The 8,318-nt window shown below is 37.7% G+C and overlaps 1 protein-coding gene across 2 annotated transcripts in view; it reads right to left on the minus strand.

Annotated features, from left to right (window-relative positions):
• Nucleotides 1–7,684, minus strand: part of LOC148187255 (leukocyte cell-derived chemotaxin-2) — a 167,155-nt gene extending 159,471 nt beyond the window's left edge. For both annotated transcript variants that reach the window (XM_088088424.1, XM_088088423.1), the window contains exon 1: nt 7,505–7,684. The gene's annotated coding sequence lies outside the window, so the exon portion shown is untranslated. The remainder of the gene's footprint in view (nt 1–7,504) is intronic.
• Between the last annotated feature and the right edge of the window lie 634 nt (nt 7,685–8,318).

The raw sequence follows: 8,318 nt of genomic DNA on the forward strand, positions 1-8,318 counted from the left end.
CTGTTGGTTTTTGAATTTATCTGCATTAATATGAAGACATCTGTTTATAGAGATTAGCCCCAAAATGACCGGCCCACAAAGGAGGAAGTCTCGGCCCAGATAGCAGTGTGTTATACCTGATCTCCTATAATACTGGCCCCAGCCCACAAAGGCTTATCTTCCTTGGACGATAGCCGATGGGTTACGAGATTGAAGCAAACCACTTACTGTATGTTATTGATTTATTATGAGAAAGGAACAGGCGATAACATTTTTGTTGTCTCCTTGCTCCTGAAATTATTTTGTTACAAATTATAGCTCACACAAAATTTATGTGAAGCAACTGGAGCAAGAAAATCATAATAATAGCAATTTCCAGCTGCTGCTGTTTAAAATTAAAGATTGCTACTAAAGACTGTGACCTTACTGACCCGTGCCTTCCTCTAAGTAGCCCTACCAGGTTCCTTGACCCTAAAAATGTAGGTTTAGCCTGAAGAATAATAAGTCCAGGCCATATCAAAACAAAGACTATAAGTACATATTTCTTGGGTCTTTTTGACAACTATGAATATAAATAATGTAAAGTTTTGTAATTCTCCAAAACTGAAAAAAAGCTCAAATCTGGGCATAGTGAACCTGACAAATGTCTCTGTGAACTGCACATTTCATTCTGTCACCTCCATCACTTCTCCGGACACATTCATGAGGGAGCATTTAACTCCTTTTCTCTACATGCACCTCTCACTGTCTCTTTGCTTCATCAGTAATGACCCATTTACATAAACTCTGGGTAACAATTGTCCACGGTTGGCGGCGCATATATAAACTAGGCATTCTGTTACATTTATGCTTGCACTATAAATGTTTAACATCAAAGGGCATCTGATTCATATGCATGATCAAGGCAGCAAAGGGGGTCACGTGCTCTGTGGAAACAGCTGAAACAGTGAACTGCAGACTATCTTGTGAGTTTTGTATGCAGGTGCATATGTCGGTATGTGTGCTCTGTCCTCTACTCCCACTGACTCTTGGTTGATAAATAGGCTTTGATAACTGGTATCCATCAATAAGAGAATATACCAAATGGGTACATCTATCATGAGAAAATGGCCTGTTGCTTGGCGTTTATGAAAGTCTGAATCATTAGAGCAGACAAGCTTACCCTTATTGAAATTCATATTGGTATTAAGGTCCAAAAGAAGACTTTTTTCATCATCTATCGAGCATTTTTTTTTGCCAGTCTGAAGTGAGACGTAGCGAGAGGAGGAGATGAGTGACATGACTATGAGCTAAGGATTTCATATGGCTGCAACAGCCACCTGGTGAAAGACAGTGTGGCATCAACCCTGTTTCCTGAATGGAATTAAACAGAAGGGACCCATTATTGGATAACTAGAAAGAACTGGATGTGTGTGCACGACAGTGTGATGTGAGCATGTGTTGTCAGAGAAGATTGTATTATATTGAGAGAATAGATAGTGGTACGTTTCTCGCTTATGAAATAATATTTCCTGGAAAGCTGGGCTCAGTGTGTGAGATGACTCTGTTATTGTGTAGTTTTGGGGGTTTTTTTCCCTCACCTACACCACTTTTATATTTTGGTCACTTGCTGTGAGGTGCAATAGGGATTGTGTCGGCACGTCTGCTTTTCAAAATAAGGTGTTAACATAATGTAAATATATGGAAATTAGATTAGTTGGATTACATTCACAGGAAGTGAAGGTGTAAGGGATGAATATCTTGTAAATACCAGGTGTGCCCGCGAATTACTTAGTGGCGTCAATCAGGCTGATTATGTCAAAGTCCTAAACTGTAAGACCGACCATCAACACTTGTCAACACCCAGCACCCTCGACAACATATGAACTACTGCAGTTCCTGAAAGGTTTTTTAAACCACTGCATCAAAAGCGTCATATCTGCTAATGGCAAGGGGCCAATGTATATTGTATATGATTTTATTTTGCAAAATTATAACTGAAAAAGACATTTACTTATTAATCCACGTCTTCTAACTATTATGAAAGAGTAACATCAGAAAGTTAAGGATAATTTTAAAATTAGAATTGATTAACAGCAATATATCAAATATATTTCCAGAAAATAATCATTTTAAATTCACAGGAAAATCTTTTCTACTACCAATGTTTATTCGGCTTTTGGCCTAGAATTACTTAATGGTTTCTTACAATGGGCTGTGCCTATTCTGGGACCAGTGCGATGCATTTAGCAAATGTGTTTTCTCCTCCCAGGCTAAACAAATGTGAGGTGTTTTATCTTCGCTCATTGTAATTCTGCACCTCCCACACAAGGACATCAGCGGTTATGGCAGTTCTGCATTAAATTGTTGTCTTTCAGCCACCAAACTGTCAGAGCACTATGGTGCACTTTTTAGGGTATACTCTGATGGCTCATGACTAATGGCATCCCCCCACCTCTGCATCTGATAATGCATTTCTTTTAATCTAGCCTGTTTTTCAAAAGATGCTGCATGCCTGTGCCTGTGCATATGCATGTACTGTAAATAAAAACATACATCATCTTAATGCAAGGCAGAGATCAGTCTCTTTTAAACTGCTTGCTTTTTTTCCCAAACATCTGTTCTCTTGCAACTTTTTTGTGAAGTAGTAAATGCCTGTATCTATTTATGTCAGATTGACCATTTAAATATAAGCTTTAGAACTGTGAAAAAACAAGAGTTTACAAAGAGAACAGGCATTTCTTACTGGAACAACTGGTATATTTCTTTTGCTCTTTACTAAAGCGTTTAAGTTTGAGTCAAACTAAACCTGTTTTGCTGGAGAAACAACTACATCTTGCTGTATTTTAATATTTTTGGAGGGGAACAAGTAGTGCAGTAACTGGGTGCACATTTTAACAGATTGATATATATAATGTGTGGCATGTGTTTCAAAGCTAACCAGCATAGTTGACAGGGAGTGCTGAAACTGACTTTGCTACAAAAATGCCAGCCAGTCATCCTGCTGCTACAATAACTTTGTAAAATAAAAGTAACTTGAGTAAGAAAATAAAGTAATTTTAGGGCCCAATTTAGTCATTGTTAATTTGGTTGGTTGTATTTTGATTTTTGTTGATGCTGATGTGTATTTGTTAGTATGCTACATTGTGTATGCAAGTGTTTACATTTAATTTCCTTTGCTTTTGTATGAAACACATTGTACATCTTTCGTAGGGTAAAATGACTTATTTAGCAAACATTTCTCACTTGTTGCCTGTTGGGCTCTCCAGTATCACAAAACTTCATTAGAAAATCCTGTTTAAATTCAGGGGTTAGAGGTACAATAACTGCTTGTCAACATTAGTCTGTACTAAATGTTTTATGTCCCTTGAGCCTGCTTTGCACAATACAATTTTTAGCGTGTTTTGAGCGTGTAACATTCTACTTTAATTTCTTATAATTTGTCCCCAACCTTTGCAACCATCCCTAAAAAATGCAGCAACTTGCGCACTACAACCTTAAAATGTTAAAGCCAACAGAAAGACCTCACTGATCATTTCAGTCTTTGACAAACATAAATCCTACTTTAAACTTTGATTTATCACCACACAACACATCATGTGGTGCAATCTGTCCTGGCTACATCCAGCCTAGATGTCTTTCCTTCTTCAATGATTAGTAAAGCTCAGAATGCGCAATCACAGTCACTATAAAGCAGAGCATCTCTCCCTGTCAGAAATGTATCTTATCTTTGCACTTCATTCTTCAGCATATACATCAATGCTCACATCAATCATGGTGTGCATACTTTATGAGTGAGTCCTTTGTGAAAGCGCATAGTAACTCGTTTCTCCATGCAAAGGAGCTCCCTGCACCAGAGGAGCGTCACTCTTTCTTACAATCTACAGATGCCGGATTCTCACTTCATCTTTGCAGCGCACATGGCACAGCATGTGGGCAATGCTGGAGATAGATAACTGGTGAAAATCCATTAGAGAACAGGGGGGAAATGTGATGAAACAAGAAAGCTGAAACAGGAGGATGATGTGTGCAAGAGAAATAAATAGAGGGGGAGAAAAGAGTGTGGCTCACATGAAGAACAACTGAGAGGGAGAAGGCAAGACAGAGACAGACAAAAGGAATTGTTAATATGGCTCTGCTTTAGCTCTTGTCAATACACTGTTGCTATGGTGGATGTACAATATGAATATTTCTTCCAGCCAGAAGAAACATAGCCTGCCTGCACGCAGTATCATAAAAGGTTCAAAGTGAAGCAACAATGTGGCACAAACAAACACAAACAGACAAATGCACACACCCACACAGACACACAAATAGGCCCATTATTAGATAGATCATTATGTTCTTGACTTAAACTCAGCCTGTGGTCTTCTGCAAGCCTAAATCTTTCCTACAACTACCTCCTACTCAACAAATCCAACTCATGCTTTTTGATTTTGTTTTTTTCATAAAATGGTCATTTGCAATTGTAGCCAAGTTTCAGTTTCTAATCGGAGAACAAATATGCACAGTACAAAGCGTAATCTGTACATCCAGTGCATGTTAGAGCTGGGGTGATTTCCTCGACAAGCAAGCCAACAGCAAGACACACAGATACACACACACACACATAAGCGCACACAATCACGCGGGCGCACACATCGGGACCGACTGACAGTATCTTCGCTCTAATCAGAATCTTAATTAGTCTGCTAGCAGCGTCCCATTAACATATATTCCTCCCTAATTAACTAAAGACACACACATACAGAGGGAGAGAGGCTGAGACAGAGAAATTAAAGATGTTTCTTGAAGTCTTGTAAGATGAGAAAATAAATTAACAAAGCAGAATAACAAAAGTAAAGCTTTAATCTGTCAAACTCGTTCTGCCTAGCTGACAGAAAAAAAACGCTCAGCTCAGCTATGTTGGTGGGCAAAGACCTTGCCAACCAAAGTCAACAGAAATTGAGTTTTATCATTAAAGCTCTCTTTTCAGAGGAATATTTCCAGCCTTGTCAAGTCAGCTATGTTATACCTTTTGTAAGTATGCACAGTTTCACTGGACACGACACAGAATGAGAACAGAACCAGACTATCTGTGAATGCCAGATGGAAATTAATCACAGCACTGACTGAAAGGCGTTTGACCAGGAATACAAAGACGGCAGACAAAGATCAGGGAGGCAATTCACAACTGATGGCGGAGACTATCTCTCAACACAGACAGGGTTTATGAGCCCACCCATGCAAGTTCACCTGTTCACTCACGCTCCACACTCAGCTCATGTTAACGATCAAACAACCAAAATAAACTCCACTGATAAAAGCCACAAGATATAACTGATAATTCCGTAAAAACCTAGAAAGTGGACCAAAATTTGTTGTTGTCTGCAAGGTCAAGAATGATCATTCAAGCAACACGACTTACTTTTATTATCCCAATGGTGCCATTAGTGCAACAGTTCTGTGTTCTGTAGCCTTGAATTTTTAGTGCCTCATATTAATATTTTTGCTAATAAGGTCTGCAAATTACTGTTGTTTGTTTTGGAATCAAACCAGCTCCATATGATCAATGTCGTATTTTTTCTTAAGTCCATCTCACCTGTGTTGTCAGCCATGCCACTACCTTTGAAACAAAGGGCGAGGGGCTACCAGATGCTATGAGCCACAGAACTGAAACTGATAGCACTGCAGCATGATACTATTTATCTCTCTGTAAAGGCAGATTGTGGAAACATTTTAATCGTCAGCGATCTAATTCCTTCATATCGCACACCCCTATTGAAAAGCATGTCCTTTTGCTCTATTTGTGGTTCAAGAAAGTCATTGTTTGTCTGTTTGGGGGTGTGAAGCAGTATAGGTCTGATTATCACTTATTATGCTTGTGTCTATTAGTTTTAAGAATCTATCTGGAAGGTAGCACATCTAACATACATGTTCTTATTTCTATAGCCCTACAATACACGTCCTTAATTGCTCAACTTGGCAGGTTTAAGCAAAATATGAAATAAAATAATAAAAATAATAATAACAATAAATCAACAGAACCTTACAGAATGCCAAAAAATGAAATATGACAATAAAGTTTATAGATTTATTGAACCTGCACATTTAGTGGGCTCAACTAAGTATGGAAAGTCAATGCGGTAGTTGTACAGTTCATGATCAAATGTAAACAGAAGTATTGCCCTATAATGACTTTTTTTCCTTTTGGACTGCACCCTGCCATCACTTCAAACTGATTGACAGACTTTGTAATCGATGGACTCAATACAAACTTAATCAGTTATTGATCTTTTCTGAAGTTGTTTACATACTAAGAAGTAACATAGGTCAATAAGACAATTTGATAATCTATGTGAAAATGCTTGTTATTCTTAATGTCCCCAAATTATTGTTTGGGCCTTTAAATGTAAAATCCATTAATATTACTAGATTGTTGTTACGGTTACAGTTTTAAATATGTTATTTTAAATATGAATTTATGAATTGCTCAGCATTATCTGCTATAGAGTGATGTTAATAAAGTGTATTTGGTCACACCACATACAGACTAAAGAGGCTTTAAACCACGTAGCCTATTATTTGTAATTATAGGAAATGATGTGGGTGTTTATCTAAGTTTAGGCTGCTGCAGTGTGTTCCTCCTTGACAAAATTTAGCTCAAAAATGATTTAAAGAGAAACAAAAGTGTTGAACACCCTGTCAGCACACTGCCTTTTAATAAGGCAGGTTTAATTTTCACTTCATCATTTCTCATCTCACACTAAGTAAAGGTATTTTTGGTTGATTTAGGTTTCTTTTGTTTGTTTGACTTTGTTTGGCTGTTTGTTTACTTTTCTTGCTTACATAACATTTGTATTTATTATCCTTACTGACATAAGATTCCTTCTGTGCCCCTTGGGGTTTCTTGATCACACCTCCATAACTTTCTTCTTTTTTTGTTGTTGTAGTTCTGTTGTTTTGGGTCCTTATTAATCCTCCAAAAACCTCAAAATCTTAATTCAGTTCAATTCGAAGTGTTTTCACTGGCATGGGATAACTGAAGTGAACACTGTCAATGCAAGTGTCAAATAAAAACAAACATTGTATATAACCTACAATCGGCAAAGATCTACTGGAATTTGGTTTTTATCCGCATTGCTGCTGACTGGGGACACTTAAACACACTCACCAAACAAGAGAAAACACACATGTAAGCCAACTGCCATTTCGAATAAACATGATGTTCAACCTGAAAGCCAGGGCAATATCTGCACACCGTTTTTACACTGAACGTACCACATGCCTTGCAGTGCCAAACATGATTCACGCAGACTTTTTCATGCGCAAACACACACTAAATGTCACCAGCAAGCCACTTCAGCTAACATTGAGTGACCTGGCATTACCTGATTATCAACAAAACAGCCCTACACACTTGCTACACATCGTTAGCTCGGTTATATTCTCCACAATTCAAGCCTTCCGTTCATTTTGCAGAAACTCTGACCACCAAAACACGACATATTACAATTTCCCGACACTGCAAACAAGACAGACGACACAAAAAGTGGCTACTCCCTACCTTTGAAGTGCTCAAAAAGTCCGAATTTGTGTCCATTCCTCGCGCATTTGTGATGCATTTAGTCCGTATGGGTCCACCGATCGAAATAATCAAAAGTTTCGCATGAAAATAATCCACGTTGTGACTTTTTCCTGTGAAGTCCATTGCAAACTGTCAGCAAACTTTTCAGAGGTCGAATTTCGAATCAGAGGATCGAACTGTTTCAAAAAGTTTCGTCACTTCCGGCTTCGGCACGTCGCTCGAGAATGGGTTCGAAACGTCACGTGATCGGTACCAAACCCGGAAAGATTAAGTCTCCGTTAATGAATGAAACCATTAAAATCTTCTACAAACTAACTGAAGCATAGCATAAGACCAATGTCATTCGGTCACATAGCTAACAATGATATAAAATAGTAACCAATTCCTAAAAGAACTAAATCAATAGCAGATGGATTTGATTTGCATGACACATATTGAGGCAAGCTTCTGGGCTGCGTTTCAAACGTTTCAAAGCAATGGTTTAAAAGTATTGAAACTTTTCAAAGTTTGGAATTTGCCATTTCTTGTTTTTTTTTTTTTTTTCCTCCATGAAATCCCTTAAATCTCAAATGCATGAAACATAAAAATGCAATGAAATGTTAAGCATAATAGATCAATATGACTTACAACAAATGCATTTGCCCTTCATTTGTTTTCATTATGATTTATTTCCTTTATACAGATATATTTTTACACATTTCATACTCAAACTTCTTGGATCTTTTGATTTTTTTTCCTGTTTTTTCTCTTTCTCTGTCCATATTGTATGCACCTGATCCTATCAATCTAATCC

This window comes from Plectropomus leopardus, chromosome 15 (genome assembly GCF_026936395.1).
Source record: "Plectropomus leopardus strain MGB_pleo_1.0 chromosome 15, ASM2693639v1, whole genome shotgun sequence".
In the NCBI taxonomy this organism is placed as follows: Eukaryota; Metazoa; Chordata; class Actinopteri; order Perciformes; family Serranidae; genus Plectropomus; species Plectropomus leopardus.